Source organism: Anthonomus grandis, chromosome 4, assembly GCF_022605725.1.
Source record: "Anthonomus grandis grandis chromosome 4, icAntGran1.3, whole genome shotgun sequence".
NCBI lineage: Eukaryota > Metazoa > Arthropoda > Insecta > Coleoptera > Curculionidae > Anthonomus > Anthonomus grandis.
Genome location: NC_065549.1, coordinates 15,721,210 through 15,743,827, shown reverse-complemented (window position 1 = coordinate 15,743,827; position 22,618 = coordinate 15,721,210). Strand labels below are relative to the sequence as shown.

At 32.4% G+C, this 22,618-nt stretch overlaps 1 protein-coding gene, 1 long non-coding RNA gene and 3 other non-coding genes across 6 annotated transcripts in view; 3 read left to right on the top strand and 2 right to left on the bottom strand.

The window, feature by feature from the left end:
• LOC126734868 (venom serine protease-like) overlaps positions 1-22,618 on the bottom strand; it is a 152,800-nt gene that overhangs the window by 23,788 nt on the left and 106,394 nt on the right. The gene's annotated exons all lie outside the window — the stretch shown is intronic.
• Positions 3,136-17,882, top strand: LOC126734870 (uncharacterized). The gene is made up of 2 exons (XR_007660195.1): positions 3,136-3,198; positions 17,410-17,882. It is a non-coding gene; the product is annotated as an uncharacterized LOC126734870 (long non-coding RNA).
• On the bottom strand, positions 19,184-19,255 carry Trnam-cau (transfer RNA methionine (anticodon CAU)). Its single transcript has one exon. It is a non-coding gene; the product is annotated as a tRNA-Met (tRNA).
• Trnam-cau (transfer RNA methionine (anticodon CAU)) lies at positions 19,720-19,791 on the top strand. Its single transcript has one exon. It is a non-coding gene; the product is annotated as a tRNA-Met (tRNA).
• On the top strand, positions 20,171-20,242 carry Trnam-cau (transfer RNA methionine (anticodon CAU)). Its single transcript has one exon. It is a non-coding gene; the product is annotated as a tRNA-Met (tRNA).

Here is a 22,618-nt window from a genome sequence, read left to right as displayed (position 1 = left end):
ATTGCGGTGGCTACTTTAAAATTTTAATTTTTTGCTTACTAAACCACTCTTTTGTCTTTTACAATTTTAGCGCTATTTTGGGTCGTTATTATGTTGCAATGTGAATTTTAAGGACACTTTTCATTCCGCCATAAGGCAGCATTATGTTATCCAATCTATTAGCATATTCGAACCTGTCCAATACGCTCCTGATTCCTAGGACCACGTTTACGTTTCCAACTGCGGCTCAAATTTAAGTCGAAGACATTCCTGGTTCATTTATACTAAGTCGTTTAATGCGCCTGTCTAGCTTTTCGTGGTTTTTCTTGGTTCACCACCACGCTTAAAGGTCGTAACCCTATATACCTATGATTCGGTAATTTTTCTTTTCAAACTCCAAATGTAGTTGATATCCATACTTGCTTTTTCCCAGATAAATAGGCATCAGCAATTTTTTCTTTTAGGTCCAGCAAATAATGCACACCACGCGGCATATTTGAAATAAAAACCTTACAACTGCACAGTCTCTCATACTAATTTTGTTGCGGTTGTTCTTATGATCTTTTTTTTATCTCGACTTTAAAGCACAATAAAATCTGTAGGTACAAAAAACAAAAAAATTCTTGCCTGGCAAAAAAAACAAATTTTTCTAAAACAATTTTCGAAGGGAATTCAATATAAACAATATATGCAAATATTTTAAAAGTTGCTTTAATTTTGTCCGATAGTGTAAGGTACCTGTCCTAAATAAGGCCAGTGCCCTCTATTGTCCAATACTGAAACATTTATTTACAACTTACAATAATATTTCAAAAGAAAACTATCATGCAACACTTCCGCGTTATCCTTTATCCCATCAACACGTGGTTGTTCTTCCTTCCTATGCTTTAAATCCCTTTCCCAGACCCTTCCCTACCCCTTGCCGGTGGTAGCTGATCGTGCATTGAAAAGTTTCGATTGTGATTGATGATTTCATATAATGAAAGTGTCGATTCGGGAAATAGGGCACATACCCGACGGTTTTCCCAAATCTCCAAATCGTGCTGGCAAATTGCCTCGTAGCAGAGCCATCAATTGAACAGAACAAGAACTATAATGCAAACTAATAATAAAAGCAAAGTTCCTCATGTATGCAAGCAACGATTATTATTTTTTTCTAGGAACCTTTTGAGTAAGTACAGAATAAATATTTTACTGAGTTTATACTTTAGACATGTGTTTATTAATTTATAATGATGTTCCTATTAAGGCCATATGGAAAACTAATTGGCCTTGTTAGGCATAATAGCCTTATTTGGAACATATATTTTTTCCGATATGTAATGATTCTGGGTATGTTGTATAATTTTTGTCATGGATTAATAACATGTTCTACAATTTTTTTACATTTTGTTTTTATGTCATTACCTTTAGAATACGTTTTTTACAAATTATCGAAAAGTGGCCTTATTGGGATCACAGTGTTTTTTAAAAAAAGTTGCCAAATTGTAATGTGTTTTTTTCAGGAATGCCTGGATTACGAGTTTGTGGACTGAAGTAAGCCTACAGCAAGCGTTATAAACCATTCAAGATGGCATGCCCGTACTGCAAGCATCGAGAGAATACGAAATCCCTCGCCGGACAGAACTTGGAATGCCACTCACTCAAAGGGTTCTTCGAAGAAGCGTGTTTTTTTTTTGCCGAAGAACAACCACGGATTTTCTCAAACTACGAGGATGGCTGAAAGAAAATGGATGCATTTATTTTATCAAAGACATCCAGAAGTTGATCAAAGAAAAGCACACGCTTTAAATCCTGCAAGAGCACTAAAATTAAACAGACATATCGTAACAGATTATTTTCAAAAACTTTGGTAGATTTTTCTTTAAATAATCGTACACAATGCATTTATAAAATGGACGAAAAAGGGTGCCGTGTGACGCTACATCACTAGCAAAAAGTCCTCACAAGGAAAGGGGTTAAAAGGGTGCATCTAATTGCACCAGAGCATGCTGAAAATGTGACGGTGGTTGCGTATGGAAATGCCCTAAGCCAAGCTAATCTAAGGGAGTTCACCAAAAACCTGAATGGATTGATTCTATGCATCCAGGATCCGTCATAGAAATGACAGCTAAAGGAAGCATGACAACTGCAATTTTTATCAAATGGGTAAAACATTTTTCTTGTCTTTCTTTTTCTAAGTTTAAAGCACCTGGGCGTTGTTTGCTGGTGTTTGATGGAGCTGCCTCCCATTTAGATGCCGGTATTGTTGAGGTTGCTGATGCTGGTGAAATATCCTTGTTAAGTCTTCCAAGTAATACTATACATGAATTGCAACGACCCTTGATAAATCCGTTTTTCGCTCATATGAACAGTTTTGGGATGAGGAGGTTTTAAATTACTGGATGCGTGAACCGGACCGAAAAATTACGAAAGGAAGATTTGGATACATCCTTAGTAAAATTTGGTCAAAAGCAATATCACCACAAAATTTAATGTCAGGATTCCGAGTAACAGGGATATACCCGTTCAACCCGGATATTATTGAAGAGGCGGCCTTTGCACCTAGTCTATTGACAGAAAAACCGCAGGAGAGAGCAGAAGCAGAGGAGGATAATCCTCTAACAGATGACTACGAATGGTCAGACTCCGACGTTCTACCACTCTCGATTTTGAAAAATCAAGGAGAATTCTTAGAGCAAATAAGACACCTGCTAATTATCAGCTAACAATCCATAAGTTAATAATCTACATATGAAACTAAAACCATCATGCTCACACTGGCCTGAAAATACCGAGAGAGAGCCTACACCAGAACCATCTGACTTACTGAATTCTTCCAGTTTCTCGGATTTACTCCCAACTCCTGAGATCAAAACCTCAGATAAGCTTAGACGAAAAGCATTAAACTCATCTGCTCAACTTGTTACCAGGGATTTATTCAAAACAAATTTGGCAGCCACAAGTTCCAAAAAAGGCAAAATGAATTTGTCTGCCACACATTTTAAAAAGGGTAAAATGAAAATGAATAAAATATCAGATAAAAAGAAAAACGAAGCTATCAAGCTATAAAAATCATGGTATTGCTTCCTTTGCGACAGAGATGAGGTACTGGACATGCGCAAATGCTGTTTATGCTCCGTCTATGTGCACGAAGCGTGTGTCGGTCTAACCAAAGAAGAAAAGCTGCAGTTCGTTTGTCCTCGTTGTTCGTCTTAGACCATTTAGAGTCACCATCAGGTATTAAAATTATTTTTTTTTTTTAGAATGTTAAAGTTATTTTAAAGTTGAAGTTTTTTTTTGATACATCATCCCTTAATAACAAATATTTTTCTAAATAAATTCTATATTATTTAAATTATTTTAAATGGTGGCCTTGTTATAGACATAGTGATCCAAATAAGGCCAAGCCTCTTCTTTTTACGCAATAACCACCACTTTATAAAAAATAAAAAAATAAGTTGTTAATATTTAAGTAATAGCGGCACAATACTTTAAGCATTTGTGATGATTGTTGGGTTTAGTAAATAATGTTAATGAAAAAAAATTTACGTCTTAACGTGGCCCTATTTGGGTCAGTTACCTTAGATTATCTAAAATCAATAACACATCTACTTAACAATAAATTGAAGGTTGAGATCAACGTAAAATACGACGTTGATTCAATAAACAGAAACAACATTATCTCAATTATGACATTGTGCCGTCTCGTCAACGTTCATTCAACTGTTATGGCAACATATTATAAGTCAATGTCGGAAAGTTTCGAATATTCAACATTGGTTCAACTACACCTTGCTGCCTGGGTAGATGAGCCACTAGAGTTCAGGTTAATAAAGCATTCCGATACTTGCTGCTTCAATGTTTTATAGAGAGTATGCTGAGCTGCTCACCTCTTAATTTGAATAAGATAGTTTTCTCTTCTATTAGGTTCTCAACAACCTTGCATTGGCTCCTCATAATACTTCACCAGATCCATCAAATTCGTCTTCTCGAAAGATTGTTCTGCTTGTTGGCGAAAGTTCATTTTTCTTGATCGTGATTCTTTTTATATGAAGAATATGCTCTTATAAGCATTAAACAACGGTCTGTTAAATTTAAGAGATAAACGTAATGAAGAATTGAAAAAAACCATAAACCCTATCATCACTGCTCAGGAGAAAGAATTTGTGAAAATTACTAAAGATGGAAAGCATGTCACTGTTAATCGGTACATATCAGTTATTTAAGGAAAACTATAAATGACAATCAAATATTTTTTACAGCACTTTTTATTTTAATTAAGTTATTAGTCAAATTGCGCTTATAATGGAAGTAAAATTAGATCTGATGCAAAGTAAAGGGGCAACTGTTAAATCTTATAATTATTTCCAGCTACTGCAATTAAACAAAGATCAAGGTTCATCATATAATAGTTGCAAGTGCCTATTAATATTAATGGTTTGGTAAGCAATTGGCAATGCAATTACGCATTGCGAAATTAGATAGACATTATTTTTAGAAAACAATAGTCAACAATGACAAAATTTTCTTATTGTTAATAAAAATAATCCTAATATTGGAGATTTTCGGAGAAATATCCCAATTTAAAGTTAATGTATCATGCAAGGCATGACTAATTAGATCCTATAAAGCTGATTTATTTTGAGACAGGAACTCGTACATAAATAGGATATATGAACATTTCTAGGATTTCTTAAGAAATAGGTGACATCAACGTATTCCAGGAATAGCTTAGCAAAATATTTCAAATATATCTCCATTATACCTCAATGTGTTGTTTTCCAAAGTATTGGAAGTGTTTTTTAACCCCAATCTTAAATTCTGGAGCTAGAGAGGATACTACTAACTACTGTGGCAGCTAGAGATATCTAAAAGAATTAACCATTTAGAAAGTAAACATTTTCTTTGACTTTTGGCAACATATTTAATCCAGAACCAATTGATTCAAACAAAATCAAAAATATAAAACCCGGTTTTATATTGAATAAAGAATTTATACTGAATGGAATATTCCTACATTTACTTTAGTAATCAAAAAATATTAGTTATTCTGCACTAGAAATATTAATATAAAGAATATTAAGGATCTTTTGCTCAATATACTGGGTGTCTTTCGTTATGCCATTTTTTAATTGGGCGCTCGGTATTCAATGTACAGGGCGTCAAAATAAGAAATATAGAATCGTTTTTTTTAAATAAGTCGAGTGTTTCATAAGATATTAAATTAAAATTTGGTATGAGGGGGTTTTTTGGAATGAGAAATTGAAATCCGTTCACGGATTTGCTATACCTTGCAGAGGGCGCCACCTGCGGTATATTGCATGTGTTAAAAATACCAAAACTTTTTTGTTTCCCTGTATAATAAAGTTCTAGTAAAAAATTCTAATTATCCAATCTTTTCTTATAAAAAAAGTATTCTTAGTAAATGTCGGCCTGAGAATCCGTAAGTAACTTTTATCAGTAACTTTTTACGTACTGTCAAAGTAACAAATTTAAACGCTTCTGACGCTCTTTACAAGCTTCTAAATTACTCCTAAAATAAATCTACGTTTTTTAATTACATATTTGTATTTGGTGTGTTTTCTTACCACTTTTAAAACCATAATGACTCATAGACCAAGAAATGTACCCTTTTCCGAAATGGTGGATATGTTTTTGATGTTTGGCAAGTTTTAAATAATATTGTAAAGGGTAAATACCTGTCAATTCTTAACTAGGAAAATGTGACTCCAATGCTAATTTGGCCGCTAGATGCTATACCCAGTCATATTTTAAATAATAATAATATATAATATATTTATATTATATATTAATAAATAATATATTTTACGGAGTTCAACAACTTTATCCATTTCATCTTCACCCGAATACCCGACGATCCCGAGGCAAGACTTGCTTTTTGTACATGGTTATGTGAAATGAATAATAGAGATGTGGATTTTATGAGGGCGATTCTGTTTACTGACGACGTTCACGAGAAACGGCATGACAAATATCCATAACGCACACATATTGGCTGAAGAGAATCCTAGGGCCATAGTTGAGACACATCATCAAGTGGGCAGGTGTTCTGGATAACTTTCTTTTAGGACCTGTCATTTTACCAGGTAATTTGACTGGTGATTAATTTCTGTTGTTTCTACAAGAAATACTTCCCGATTTGCTTGATGATTTGCCTCTAAATTTAAGACAAAATCTTGGATTTCAACTCGATTGTGCTCCGGCTCATTTTGCTATAAATGTTAGGAACTATTTACATCAAGTATTTTCTAATCACTGGATTGGTAGGGGTCGAGATGCTCCTGTTCCGTGGCCACCCCGTTCGTCCGACCTCATACCTTTGGATTTTTTAGTCTAGGGATGTATAAAAAAATGTATTAATGATAATTTAAGGGAAAGAATCATTGCAGCTGGAGAGTATTTCAGGTTGTCAAACCAAATATTTTTCAAAGCCTTTAGAAAGCTCGTATCTGTATACAAACAAATGGAGGTCACGTAGACAAATAATTTAGGGTGATTATTCTATGATTTTTATTATAATAAGTAATTTAGCATTAATTTAGAAAAAATAATTTACGTTTATTTTGTTAACTTGTTAAAATGTATCTAGATTTTAAAATTAAGATATCTAATAAACGGATTCTCAGGCCGACATTCACAAAGAATACTTTTTTTACAAGAAAAGATTGGATAATTAGAATTTTTTACTAGAACTTTATTATACAGGGGTACAAAAAAGTTTTGGCATTTTTAACACATGCAATATACCGCAGGTGGCTCCCTTTGCGAGGTATAGCAAATCCGTAAACGGATTTCAATTTCTCGTTTAAAAAAAACCCTTACACCAAATTTTAATTTAATATCTTATGAAACACTCGACTTATTAAAAAAAAACGATTTCTAATTTTTTTTTTCATATTTTCATTTTGACGCCCTATATATTAAATACCGAGCGCCCAATTAAAAAATGGCATAACGAAACTCGGTCGGCGGATTGGCCTCTTTTTTCCGGACACCCTGTATATGTATACGTTTAAGTTCAACAAAATTGTACATTTATAAAAATTTGTCGGCAATCTATCGTAGACTTTAAAAATAGAAAAATATACAAGGTGCTTAATAAAATAATAAAAAAAAAACATTTAAATTACCTGCGTATTTACATGCATTTTTTTAAATACCTTAAATTTTTTTGATTATAATAATAATAAAACATCTTGGTGATATTCCAAGAAAACATCTCAGGAATCTCTAATATAGGTTGGAAACAACACGAGGCCTAAAGGAAATCTTAATGACATATCATAGAGAAGTGCTCTTTGCCATTAGCGTTTCATGAATTATCTACGATACTCAATTTGGAATATTTCAGTAAATAAATGTATACAGGGCCGTAGCTATAATATGGCGGATCAGGGCGCCGCCCTGGCAGGCAAAACGACCGCCCTGATAAAAAATTTATACAAAAATTAAATTTAAAAAATAAAAAAAAAACATTCTCTACAGCAGTTAGATTTCTGTCGTCGAATTTTTTAAAGCACGTTTCGGTTTTTTATATTACTTCGGTTCGAAATCGCTAATTATATATTTTTGCTCCGCAATCCAATCAAAGCTTGTTTTTTTAAAGTTCGAAAGGTATTTAGAATGGACATAAGAAAATCTTTGACCACTAAAAAACGACCTCTTGATGGCGATGATACTTCCCCGATTGGTACTGAGCCTGGCTGCTCTACCGACGGAAAAAGCTTAGCAAAATCTTCAAAAGCACAGGGACAGGGTGTTGCGAAATCAATTTCTCAACACAGACAAATTAAATTTGTCTCAAATAATAACTACAGTCTACAAAAACTCTCCGATACCTGGAATTGGTGTCTGGGTCTGTCTTGCCCCGATCAAGCCGCGGCGACACGAAATTTACCCCGCACCACACCCAGTATGACGATAAATGCAAACCAGGCAAGATCTCTGCTCCGTCCAGCCAGCGACGTAAAATCAAAAACCCAAAACATCGAAGTCGATGTTAATTTTGTTTCACATAAGTTGATCTTCTTAAAGAGTTAGTTAACAGTTTGTGTCTTTTGACGGACATGGTGCAAACCTTTCCCGTACATATCTTTAAATGGGAAAGATCTGTTTCCTGTATTTAATAATTTAAATAAAAAGCAAATTTATGTTGCAAAATTGAGCGTTGCAGTTAAAAGCGTTGTAAACTAGCTATTAAATTGCCTTTTAGTTAAAGCATATTTTGTGGGCGCTTCGTAAGAATATAAAGTTGTGAACAGAAAAGTCAAAATTTATGACATTTTCCATGAACATTTTTAATAACTAGTGAGGAGGCTGTTACTGAACCAAGGATAAGACTATTGAACATTTTGTGGAAGCGTATAGTGTGGAAGCAGCAGTGTATTGGATTTTGTTTTTCTGTGTCTTCACATAGAAACAAGGTACCTTTGTAATTTTCACTTGTGTGTTTTATTTTAAACAATAATAATTTTGTTACGCTATTTGTATTAAGGCCAAAGGGTTTAATTTAGTTAATTACTTTGTCTTGGTGTTTATTTAAATTTAAAATTTATTTTTATTCGAGTGCTTGCTGGAATGAGTGTGTTTACTTAGTAATAAGTTTTAGGTTTTTAGTTGTTTAAAGAAAATTAACGTTTTTATATTTAATATAAGATATTTAGGAGAAAATTTGATGGAAATTTTATTTACTAGCCTTATGTCAGTCCTTTCGTAGTGGCGTGTTAATATTAAGGTATTAGCACAATCTCTTTAAACCTCTACTAAGTTTAATGTTTAAACTCTAGTCACGAAGTTTAAATATGGTCCTTCGAGCCGGATGTTCCATCAAGTTTTCTAAATAAAACATATTTCCAGCACCCATTATATTTAATTTTACATCTAGTAAAATTAGTACTAGATTAGATTAGATTCTAATTTAGTCCAGTCAAATTTTGTTGAGCAAATCAATACCTTTACTGAGTTTTTATTTAAAGGTTTACCTTTTTAAGTACTATTTTTAAATTATTCATAGTTCAAAATGGATATTAACCAGTTAAAAAAGAACCGTACTTTGGCCAAAAGTAAAATATCAAGGGTTTTAAATTCACTTGATAAGAAAAAAGATATTGAAATTGATATAACTTTTTTTGAAACCAAAATAAATCAGTTGCAAAATGCGTTAGATACTTATAATTTAGCTCAAGATGAAATTGAATATCAGTTCGAGCTGAATTCAACTTTAGATAATAGTGAACCAGATGATGAAGATAGGGTATTAATAGATGAAAAATGTGATATAGGATTTGTGTTGTGTCATAATAAAATTAAAGAGTTGTCAGGTACTTTAAATACTTCTTTACAGCGTTCTAATGCATCGCCAGCAGTAGTAGGAAAATCAATGATGTCTCCTTCTACGAATATTTTACAAATAATAAAAATTAAACATTTTACGGGTAACATGTCAGAATACCCTTCCTTTATGCAAATGTTTGAGTCAATTGTTATACAAGATAACACATTATCAGATATACAAAAATTTGCTTATTTAAAATCCTGTTTACGAGGTGAGCCACTTGAAATAGTTGAGCATTTATCTTTTACTAATGAAAATTTTACTACAGCTTTAGCTTATCTTAAAGAAAGGTATGAAAATAAAATAACTGTCCTTAATGCACACATTGGTGCAATTTTAGATGTTCCAGTTGTTTCAAAGGTTAACTCAGCTAATCTTAGAGATTTTGTTAATAAATGCAAAGGAAGTATAGGGTCTTTAAATAACTTAAACTATACTAAAGAAGAATTGTTTGATGTTTTAGTAATTTATCTGTGGATAAAAAAGGTAGACATAAGTACACGTAAAGCTTATGAAAGTGAACGTAGACAAGACCAGTTGCCTAGTGTTACTGACTTTATTAAATTTGTTGAAAGAAAATGTGTAACTCTAGAAAATTTGTCAAGTAATGAACCTCAAGTTCAAAAACCAAATAGGGTTCGAACCCATACTTCCCTACACACAAATACAAATCAAGGTAACAATAAGAAATGTGTATACTGTAATGAAATTTCACATGTAATTTTAGGCTGTAATAAATTTAAAGGTTTATCACTTACAGGAAAGAGACAAACTGTTTCATCAAAACAGTTATGTTATAATTGCTTGGCTTCTCAGCACAATTTAAGTAATTGCCCTTCTAATAAAACTTGTATTTATTGTGGCAAAAGACACCATTCCCTTCTTCATGATTTTGAGCAATCCCATAGTCCAAGCTCGAATTTACAAAACAGAGTTAATCAAAATCGTTTTAGCCAGACTTCACGATTTCCAACCAGATCTAACCAAGGATCAATACATGGAAATTTCCAAAATAATCAATCTGCCAGAAATCATACGAACAATATTCATTCCCAAATAAACAATAATCAAAACCATTCTATGGTTGATCAAGAATTCACTTCACACAATAATTGCAGGCAGAATAATAATCTAACTGTTGCTAATGTATCACAAAATGAAGTGAGTCAACATTCCGAAGAGACCCACACAGTTTCAAATTTGTCTACCAAAAACTGTCAAGTCCTTCTAGCTACTGTCTCTTTAACCTTGTTAGATGCCGATGGCAACCCAGTTACCGTCAAGGGTATTTTAGATAATGGATCTCAAAACTCCTATATAACAAGTTCTCTTATTGAAAAACTAAAATATATTCCATATAACAAAAGAACACGAGTTTCAGGTATTGCCCTGTCTCATAGCGTCTCACAAAAAATGGTGGATGTCATTTTACATTCCAATTTTAATCAAAAATCTTTTAAGTTAAGTTGTGTAGTGCTTCCCAATATTACATGTTCCCTTCCTCATATAGAAATTAATACATATGCATGGAATATTCCAAGTAATATATTCTTAGCTGATCCCAACTTTAACATACCCTCAGAAATTGATCTTCTTATAGGCTCAGACCTATATTATCAATTACTTACCCCTGGTATGATTAGTTTGGGAAACAAAATGCCTACCCTACTTAACACTCATCTTGGTTGGGTAATTGGAGGTTTATATCCTTCAAATTCCAATTCAAATATTTCTACTGCACATCTGAACGTAATTCAATCAGGTCAAGACTCTGTTGCCCTTTTTGCTCAAAATGATGAACAAAAATGCCTTGAAACCATTGTTGCAAAGTTTTGGGAGTTAGAAGAACTTCCACCTGTTAAGCTTCGCACCCCAGATGATGACTTGGCAGAATCTATATTTGTAAATACTACAAAAATCTTAGAAAATGGAACTTTCCAAGTAAACTTACCTCTTAAAAATGAAGATGAGCACCTCAAGTTAGGTGATTCAATTTCAATTGCTCGTAAAAGGTTTGAAAATCTTGAGAAAAGGTTTGAGAAAAGTCCAGAATATTATATACAGTATAAACAATTTATCGAGGAATATGTGTCCCTAGGTCATGCAAGATTTGTTCCTCTTACTCAATGTAATGAGTTTTCCCAGCAAAAGTACTTTTTTCCACATCATGCAGTGATTAGAGAGGACAGTGCAACCACTAAATTGCGTGTTGTGTTTGACGGCTCTTGTAAAACTTCAACAGGGTATTCTCTCAATGACATAATGTTAAAGGGTTTTCAAGTACAGCCAGATTTATACGATATTTTGTGTCGTTTTCGCTCGTTTAAGTATGTTCTGACTTGTGATATTGAAAAGATGTTTAGACAAATATTGGTTAATCCTGAGCAAACCTTTTTATTGAATATTCTTTGGAGAGAAAGACCTGAGGATCAACTCAAATGCATTGAATTGTTAACGGTTACTTATGGCACTAATAATGCTCCTTTTTTAGCCACTCGTGTGTTAACTGAAATAGCACAGAACAACTCATCTGACTATTCAGTCGCATCAAATGCTCTTCTAAACCAAACTTATTGTGATGATATTTTAGGAGGTGTTGATGATTTTAATGATCTTAAAATTCTGTACGATCAACTCAACTCCCTATTAAATAAGCATGGATTTCCATTGCATAAATGGTGCAGCAATTCACCACAATTTTTGTCAGCATGTACTGACCAACTTTATTATTCAGAATTGGAATTTAAATTTCATTCAACCCTAAATAAAGTTCTCGGATTAAAATGGAATCCAGTAGTCGATTATTTTTTAATTTCAAGTCCTAAGAAGACTTTTCCTGAACCCTTTACTAAAAGAAAAATCCTTTCAACAGTAGCACAGTGCTACGATCCTATCGGATTCTTGTCACCAGTTATTGTTATTGGTAAGCTGATTATTCAGCATATCTGGACTTTAAAAATTGATTGGGATACACCCTTAAAGGATAGTAATGTAATTATCCAGTGGAAAAACTTTGTTGACAATTTACATCTTCTTCAACATCTCAAAATTCCAAGATATTTCTTTTTGGATAAACCCTTAAAGGAAATTCAGTTACACGGCTTCGCAGATGCAAGCATGAAAGCCTATGCTGCCTGCGTTTATATACGCACATCCTATTCGGATGGTAGCATTTCTAGTTTTCTTGTCTCATCAAAGTCTAGAGTCTCTCCTCTAAAAAGTGTTACACTTCCTCGATTAGAGCTTTGCGCTATGCTTCTGCTCTCACAATTAATCACAAAACTCATAAACATTTATACTAATAGGTTTAAAGTAGATTCAGTAAATCTATGGTCTGATTCCGAGATAGCCTTATCTTGGATTGAGTCTCATGCATCCCGTTGGAATATATTTATTTCTAATCGCGTATCCAAGATACAGGAATTAACCTCTGAATTTACTTGGCAACATATTAAATCCTCTGACAATCCAGCAGATCTACCCTCTCGAGGTATTTCTATTACTGATCTTTTAACTTCTAAAATGTGGTTTCATGGACCAGCCTTTCTAGAGCTTCCAGATCTTGATTTGACAAAGTCTAAAAAATTTCAGAGTTTAAATAACTTGCCAGAAGAAAGAAAAATTTCGTTACTTAGTACTGAAGTATTAAATCAGGATGTTTTTTGGTCTAACATTTTCAAACGCTTTTCAAGTTTCTTGAAATTGCAACGTACAGTAGCATATATGCTTAGGTTCTTACATAATTGCAGAAATAAAAACATTAAAAATTCTGGCCCTTTAAAGGTCCAAGAATTAAGAGATTCTCTTAACCAAATAATACAGGTCATACAATCCAAATATTTTTTAAAGCAAATTTCTGAGTTAAAGTCAAATAAAAATATTTCGGATAAGACTTTGAGAAAACTGAACCCCTTTATTGATTCAAATGGGTTTCTAAGAGTTGGTGGCAGATTGGAAAATGCTAATATCCCGTTTGACCACAAACATCCATTACTTCTACCGTCTCATAACTATATTGTGTCATTGATGTTGAAATATGAGCATCAGCGACTTGGACACGCAGGTGCTCAAAATGTTCTTTCAAATTTCCGATCTAGATATTGGCCACTTAATGGTCTTAGAGACCTTAAGAGAATAATTTCAAAATGTGTCACATGTTATCGTTTTAAAGCGCAACCAGCTCAACAAATCATGGCAAACCTTCCCAAGGACAGGGTGTTAGTATCTAGACCTTTTAGTCATGTTGGTGTAGACTATGCAGGGCCATTTACCATAAAATCTTCCAACCTTCGTAAGGCTCCTAGAATAAAGGCTTACTTGGCTATTTTTGTTTGCATGTCTTCTAAGGCCGTTCACCTGGAAGTAGTCTCCAGCATGACCACTGAAGACTACCTATGTGCTTTGAAGCGATTCATAAGTCGTCGTGGTAACCCATCTATGATCTTCAGTGATAATGGGACCAACTTTATAGGTGCTAAGAACCAATTATATGATATTTATTCATTCTTCAATAAAATTGAAACTTCTAATCAAATTAAGGAATTTTTGTCCCAGAGCGAAATAAAATTTAAGTTTATTCCTCCACGAAGTCCTCATTGGGGAGGAATATGGGAAGCTGCCGTTAAAAGTGCCAAGCATCATATCCATCGTATTATTGGTCAAAGTCATTTTACCTTTGAGGCTTTCTATACCATACTTGTACAGATAGAAGCAATTCTTAATTCACGTCCCTTATGTCCCTTATCAAATGACCCAAATGATTTTCAAGTTTTGACTCCTGGTCATTTGCTAATTGGTACTAGTTTGATGTCATATCCTGAAAAAGACATTTCTTTAATCCCTGAAAACAGATTAACGCTTTGGAAACGTATTACTCAAATAAAACAATTGTTTTGGAAAAAGTGGACTAAAGACTACCTAAATCGTTTGCAAAATCGACCAAAATGGTTTCAAGAATTTCCAAATATAGAACTCAACTCACTTGTTCTTCTGAAGGAAGATAACTCTCCACCATTTCATTGGTCACTTTCCAGAGTCATAGAAGTCATTCCCGGAGATGATGGTAAAGTAAGAGTTGTGAAACTTAAAAACAAGGACGGAGTTTTTACTCGAAGTGTGGCCAAGGTCTGTCCTTTGCCTCAACAAGATATACCTGAAACCTTTTTGTCCTCATTAAATTAGTTGGGGATACTTATGTAGTTTGGAGCAATTTGCTCCAACCGGGCCCCAAAATGTTGCGAAATCAATTTCTCAACACAGACAAATTAAATTTGTCTCAAATAATAACTACAGTCTACAAAAACTCTCCGATACCTGGAATTGGTGTCTGGGTCTGTCTTGCCCCGATCAAGCCGCGGCGACACGAAATTTACCCCGCACCACACCCAGTATGACGATAAATGCAAACCAGGCAAGATCTCTGCTCCGTCCAGCCAGCGACGTAAAATCAAAAACCCAAAACATCGAAGTCGATGTTAATTTTGTTTCACATAAGTTGATCTTCTTAAAGAGTTAGTTAACAGTTTGTGTCTTTTGACGGACATGGTGCAAACCTTTCCCGTACATATCTTTAAATGGGAAAGATCTGTTTCCTGTATTTAATAATTTAAATAAAAAGCAAATTTATGTTGCAAAATTGAGCGTTGCAGTTAAAAGCGTTGTAAACTAGCTATTAAATTGCCTTTTAGTTAAAGCATATTTTGTGGGCGCTTCGTAAGAATATAAAGTTGTGAACAGAAAAGTCAAAATTTATGACATTTTCCATGAACATTTTTAATAACTAGTGAGGAGGCTGTTACTGAACCAAGGATAAGACTATTGAACATTTTGTGGAAGCGTATAGTGTGGAAGCAGCAGTGTATTGGATTTTGTTTTTCTGTGTCTTCACATAGAAACAAGGTACCTTTGTAATTTTCACTTGTGTGTTTTATTTTAAACAATAATAATTTTGTTACGCTATTTGTATTAAGGCCAAAGGGTTTAATTTAGTTAATTACTTTGTCTTGGTGTTTATTTAAATTTAAAATTTATTTTTATTCGAGTGCTTGCTGGAATGAGTGTGTTTACTTAGTAATAAGTTTTAGGTTTTTAGTTGTTTAAAGAAAATTAACGTTTTTATATTTAATATAAGATATTTAGGAGAAAATTTGATGGAAATTTTATTTACTAGCCTTATGTCAGTCCTTTCGTAGTGGCGTGTTAATATTAAGGTATTAGCACAATCTCTTTAAACCTCTACTAAGTTTAATGTTTAAACTCTAGTCACGAAGTTTAAATACAGGGTCTTAACATGAAAGTTACTGATCTGCCAAAAACAGGTGAGCCTATAAAGCAAATTATCCTAAAAGAATATCCAAAACAAAATAATGGTCGTGTTTTTCGTGCGTTTTGGTTTAAATCATTTAAATGGCTTGAATATTCTATAGAAAAAGATGCCGCTTTTTGTTATGCTTGCCGCCAGTTTCAAACGTTTAGCAATAAAGATTTAACATACACTCATGTAGGATTTACGAATTGGAAAAATGCAATGTATTCCAAAAATGGATTTCCACGACATGAAAAAACAGAAATTCATTTAAGAGCTATGATTATGTGGAAAGAACGATCTTCTCGGGACTTAACAGGCACTGCAGTTTCAACACTTATTAATAGCGAGTTGCTTGAAAAATATCGATATTATGTAAAATCAATCGCTGAGATCATACAGTTTTTAGCAGTCAACGAACTTACTATACGAGTTGTGGAACTTGTTGTGGAAGAAGCAAAGGAGCGAGGTTTATTTGCTAGTCTTTTTGATTATACTCTTAAAAAGGATAAACTGCTTGGAGAGGCTAATAAACATATCCCCAAAAACGCAAAGTACACGTCTCCTGAGATACAAAATGAAATTATAGGAATATTAGCTGAAATAGTACGTAAAAGCAAAGTAAATGATGTAAAAAATTCTGATAAACCATGGTTTACATTGCTAAAAGATGGTACTAGAGATAAAAATAATAGGGAAAATGTGTCTGTAGGAATTCGTTACGTAAAAGATGGGATCGTTAATGAATCCTTACTAGGTATTTACGTAACTGACAAAATGGATGCTAAAACGTTTACAGATATGACATTTAAAATTTTTCATAAATATGAAATTGAACGTTCGCGTTTGTTGAGTCAGTGCTATGACGGAGCCAGCGTCATGAGTGGTAAAAAAGGTGGAGTTTCTGCTCTTATGCAAAAAGAGATTCAAAGAAGTATTCCTTACATTCACTGTTATAACCACCGGCTTCATTTAGTTGTAGTGAAGGTTGTTTCTGAAGTCAATGTAATAAATGTATTTTTTGACCAGTGTATAATGCTGCACGAATTCTTTCAGCATGGCAAAGTTTCAAGTATTTATAAAGAAAGACTATTGTACGACTTCTAGAACAAAGATGGTCCGGCCACTTGGCGATTATTAATGTAATATTAGCTAACTATAAAGAAATAATTAGAACGTTAGACGAAATTATTCAAAGTAAATCATTTTCTGAAAAAGACATCGCTAAAAGTATTGGAATAAAGTCGGTCATGTTAAAGACAGACTTTAGATTCACTTTAATATTAATGAAAAAAATTCTGGGATTATTGAAACCGGCAGATGCTGCATTGCAAGGAAGATCGTCAAGTCTTAAAGATTCCATGGAAATAATAACCTGCGTCAAAAATAAGATTTAATTGCTGCGAACCTCGGAAGGTTTTCTAGATATTTTCAATGAAGCACAAAATCTGGTAGCCTATGATGAACCTAATGTTACAAATTCCGACGAAAAACGAAAAAAGCGATGTAATCGTAGCTTGAAAGATTTTCTTGTTATGGATGCCCTACCCAGTAACAAGGACGACACCGAAGATTGTAGCTTGCAATATAAAAGTTTATATTTCGAGGCTATGGATCTAACACTTCTTCAGTTGGACCAAAGATTATCCGACAATAACGATATATTAATGGTTATTAGTAGCATCGAAGAATTCAATTTGGTTAAACTTCAACCCTTAGAACCACTGGGTAAAAATAATTATTTTACCTCAATTTGTTTTAACCAAACTTATAATTGTTATTATTTCAGGTATCGCCCTACCATCTGCGGAAGAATTGTCGGTGGTCAAAGAGTTGGTCGGCATGGAACCAAAGGATAATATATTTCCTAAACTTTATAAACATAGAGAAGCTTTTAAAGCAACTTATCAACTATTTGCATCAGTCGCTACTTTCGGTTGCAGCACGGCACTTTGCGAGTCATCTTTTTCTTCATTGACAGCAATCAATAGACCTCAAAGGTATTCAATGCAACACCAACGAATGGCAGACCTTTCCTAGCGTTTGAGAGAAGAAGAGCTAGAGAAATAGACATGGAATTATTTCTGCGAAAATTTCATAATTCTGCTAATAAAAAGATTCCCCTATTTTAGTAAATTAAATTAAAATAAATTTAGATTTTTTTTATGGATTTCTATTATTTTCGTGTCGACTTTTTATTTTATATAACAAACAATATAAAGTATTAATGATTAAATACATGGGTAGTGATTTTAAATTATATGTTTTTGTTATTTATATTTTTTTGTTACTGTTAGTGCATGTTACTGTAAGTTTACTTAATAACTCTTTTACAAGATCCCATTTATTTTACAAAAATTTATCAGAATTATATTGGTTAGTTTGTGTTTGGTATTGTGTTTTACGTTATTTATATAATGTGTTCGGTAGTTATGGAAACTCAAAAAATAATTTTCAATAAAGGTCGTCTTATTAAAAACATTTGTTTAATATGCCTTAATAGTAGAAGAAGGTTGCAAAACAAAAAAAAATCATTTTTCGCTTGCAAAAAAAAATAGAGCCAAAAAATTTCGCCCTGATGATAACCAGCAATGCCCTGATACAAACAGAAACCTGGCTACGGCCCTGAATGTATAAATCTTTCCAAAACCATTTTTTGCCTAGGAGAATACCTTAGTATTACTTCAGAATATTTTTAAATTATAAAAAGGGTATAAGTTGTGGAAGAAAATTGCTCCTAATGGATTAATACGTAGAATTCTTTACGAAATGTATCAGGAATAGTCTCCATACTCTCCATATATATTTTTTCCTAGGTTTTATATTCTTGAACGTATTTTTGTCAATGTTGTCATTTAACAAAAGAAGCAATTGACATTTTACAATTGACAATTTAATAATTAATGTCGTAAAATGTCACAATCGGGATGTTTATATATCTAGTGATAGGACGATATGAAATCATTCTTATTGGTTGAAATATCAGAATTTTATTGTTCCGATATTATTTAGACGAATAGTAATTGAAATTTATATGTACCAGAAATCACTTCACAGAATCTTATAATATTCTGAATAATTTGGAAAGCAATGACAAAAACGTATGAGGAGGATTCGTGTGGCATATTTTAAATCAATAATTATTCATAAATAAGTGTTTTATCTGAAAATTATTAATATATTCAAAAAAAAATGTTATACAGAAAGTTCTATTTAAAATATGGAATAAACGATTTCCTCCTACTATAGTAAAAGGGTATTTTATGATTTTAAAATAATTTATTGATGGACAATAAAATATATTTTTATGGTGTTTTGGTACTTCGGGACACCCTGTTAAAAATGTTTATTGGTCTACACTCTTTTATTACCCATTGTAAATACAGGCTTCCAAAATAAAAAATTAAAATATAGTAAAAAAATTGTAAAAATAATTAGGTACTTAAGTTTTCGTTTTTATTACCTGAGTAATACTTAAAAAAAAACAATTAAAAACTTATATGAATATTTTATAGCTAAGGAAGGCATATATATAAAAACTTGTGAAAATGAAAAAAAAGTTATAGCAGAGCGTGGTTTCGATCCACGGACCTCTGGGTTATGGGCCCAGCACGCTTCCACTGCGCCACTCTGCTCTATGACAGAACATTCTATTGTGATCGTCACAACCTACTCGTGATATAACTGATGTCTGTATAATATATATGATAAAATATTATTCAATAATACGTATCATATTATGATATATTATAAACGATAATGTAATATATTAAATAGATAAACAAAATTTACAATTTACAAGACTACCTATTTTTGCAAACTTTTTCAACAAAAAATAATTTATGCATTACATTTTATTAGATAATATACAATAAACAATAATATTTCACAAAACCTTGAAACTTGAAATGGTCAATTACAATAATTTTTATAGAGTTATAGATATAGTACTGATTACAATTACCTATTATTATAGCAAGGACAAATGCTAACACCTAGTACATATAATTATTATTTATTATATACATTTTGTTTAACTGAACTTTTTAATATACCGACCTGTTCTATGTGGCGCTTATAATAGAATATTCTCCTACAGAGCAGAGTGGCGCAGTGGAAGCGTGCTGGGCCCATAACCCAGAGGTCCGTGGATCGAAACCACGCTCTGCTATTACTTTTTTTTATTTATCATATAATATAGCTTCCTTTTTATATGAATACTTAATAATTATTTTTTGCTCTAAAATATACACATTAAAAAAATTAATACTTTTATTATTATTTTGATTTAAAATGATTTTTTGTAAAAATTGGAAATTTTCGGTAAAATGGGGTATTTTTTTACGCGTCTTTCTTGGAACAAATTGAGTATTTTTAGCTATTTATTTACAAAAATGTAATTTTATTGGAAAATGTGGGTATAATTGTGACAAATATAATTTTTTAGTATTTTAGAAAAATAGAATATTTTATTTAATTTGCCTTTTTCTCAGATAAAATCATTAGTGTAGCGACTTATTTGACTTTCACAATAGAATATTCCGTCATAGAGCAGAGTGGCGCAGTGGAAGCGTGCTGGGCCCATAACCCAGAGGTCCGTGGATCGAAACCACGCTCTGCTATAACTTTTTTTTTATTTTTTTTTTAAATAAAGTTTTGAATAATTAATGTGACCTTTCTATTTATAAAAACATTTATTAATAATTTTTGTTCTAAGGAATTACAATAAATAAAAAAATTATAAACAATATAAGATATGCGGATGATATAGCGAATATGGCAAGCTTCGCGGAAGACCTTCAAAGACTATTAAATAGAACCAGTATATTTTTTGAACAGTAAGGATTAAAAATAAACTTAAAAAAGACTAAAAATATGGTAAAAACAAAAAAGCTCAATAATCAAACATAAATTTACTAGATGGACAAATAGAAAGAGTTCGAAAATACAAAACCTGGTCACCTGGATTACAGAAAATAATGAGCAAATAATAGAAATAAGAACTAGAAAAGAGACAGCAAGAAGTGCGTTTGTAAAACTGAAAACAATCCTTTGTTTCAGACACATAACAAAAGAACTAAGAATGAGAACATTAAGGTGCTATGTGTTTTCAATACTATATTATGCACTGGAAAGCTGGACACTTAAACAAGAACACATAAACAACTGCAGTGGTTAGAAATGTGGTGTTATAGAAGCATGCTCACGATATCATGGACAAAAAAAAACAAACATTGAAATACTTTGAGAAATGAGTGAATATGAAGTAATTAACAACATAAAAGCAAGAAAGTTACAATATCTAAGACATATAATAAGTGGATAGTGGTGTGAGATGCTTATAGAGTAGTTATGCAAGGAACGATAAAGGGAACAAGAAACATTGGCAGAACGAGAATGGTTTAACTGTAGCTCAATAGAACTTTTCAGAGTGGCAGCAAATAAAATAAGAATAACCCACTTCTGATAGGAGATGACAGTCAAAGAAGAAGAGGTTCTAAAATATAGAATAAGAATATGCTATACATCTTGGCAGGTATGAAGTTTTCGAGGAATCATCCCGTCACTAAAGCCGTCACAATTATTAGCCTTTATCAAAGCAATAGGAGTGTACGAAGTACTTTGACTTGAGGTTAACATCAAGCAGCAATTAGGAAGGGGCACACAATAGATCTTATAGGTCGCAGTGTACCTTCACCCTTATTTTAATCTAATCTAAGGCTATACAGGGCGTTCCAAATTCGACCCTCAACATGGGGATCTCGGATGGTTAGATTGAGGCAAAGTTAAGGAAGCTTAACAATACGCCGTTTAAAAAAATTTAAATTCCGAATGGTTCGGAAGATATTCGAAAAAATACGAAAATTGAAAAAATCGATTTTATTTTTTTCTCGGGATATTTCTTATCCCATTTTAAAATAGTTTACACTTTAGCATTGCCACTTTTTTCGTGCTATATGATGGTGTTTTTAGATTTTTAATACCACGTTTTTTCTTTCGCCAACCATCATCAACTCTGTTTTTTCTTATAGGCGCCATATTGAATTTTTACATTTTTAAAATCTCATTCATTACCTCTCAATCATTACCTTTGTCATTACCATACCATTACCATATGTAATAAGTAATATTTATTATCTGTAAAAACCCAAATTTTTGGAAAAAACTAAATTATCATTACGCTGTGATGAAAACTGATAAGATAATATTTGAACTGTCATAAATATCATATGTTTTAAATATTTGTATATTTTGTTAGTATTATAGTATAAAGTTACAAGTATTTTATTAATAATTCAAGCAAGTATGGTTTTTAAGAATAAAGAAAAGCGAGATATGATTCCAATTTTATAATAAATTGGATGCGATAGAAATGTCATTGGAACGTCAGAAATCTATTTGTTGATATATCCGGAGCACCAACCGTACCATACTCTATTTAAAACTTTGGATAAAAATCTTGGTATGTTTGGTTCTTTTAATAACCCTAAAAGTAAAGATGGATATATAATGGATAAAGAAACTAAAGAAAACTTACTTAATGAAGCATGGATTAGCACTACATCAAAAAATACTTTATAGATAAATATGAACCCAGAGAAATCTACACAGCAAGTTTGCCAAAATATCATTGCTCTCATAAACGTGTTTGGAAACTTAAAAAAAACTTGAAAATAAACAAAAAAGTGGATTTAAGCCATTTCAAATTCATTTAGCTCAAAAAGTGCATCCTGGAGATGCTGAAAGTCTGGAGATTCTGAAAGAGAAAAGATGTTTCTTTATAACTGGCTAGTACAAAAAATTACTAATTACCCCAATTTTCTTGAGACTATGATATGGACCGATTGATGTACATTTACAAACTGTGACATTTCTTACAGAAATAATAAACGCATTTTGAGCCAAAATAATCCTCGATATTGTCTAAATTAGAACACTAAAGAATAAAGTTTAGGCGAGGAGGGAATTTCAAAATAATTAGAAGATGGGTTAACTAT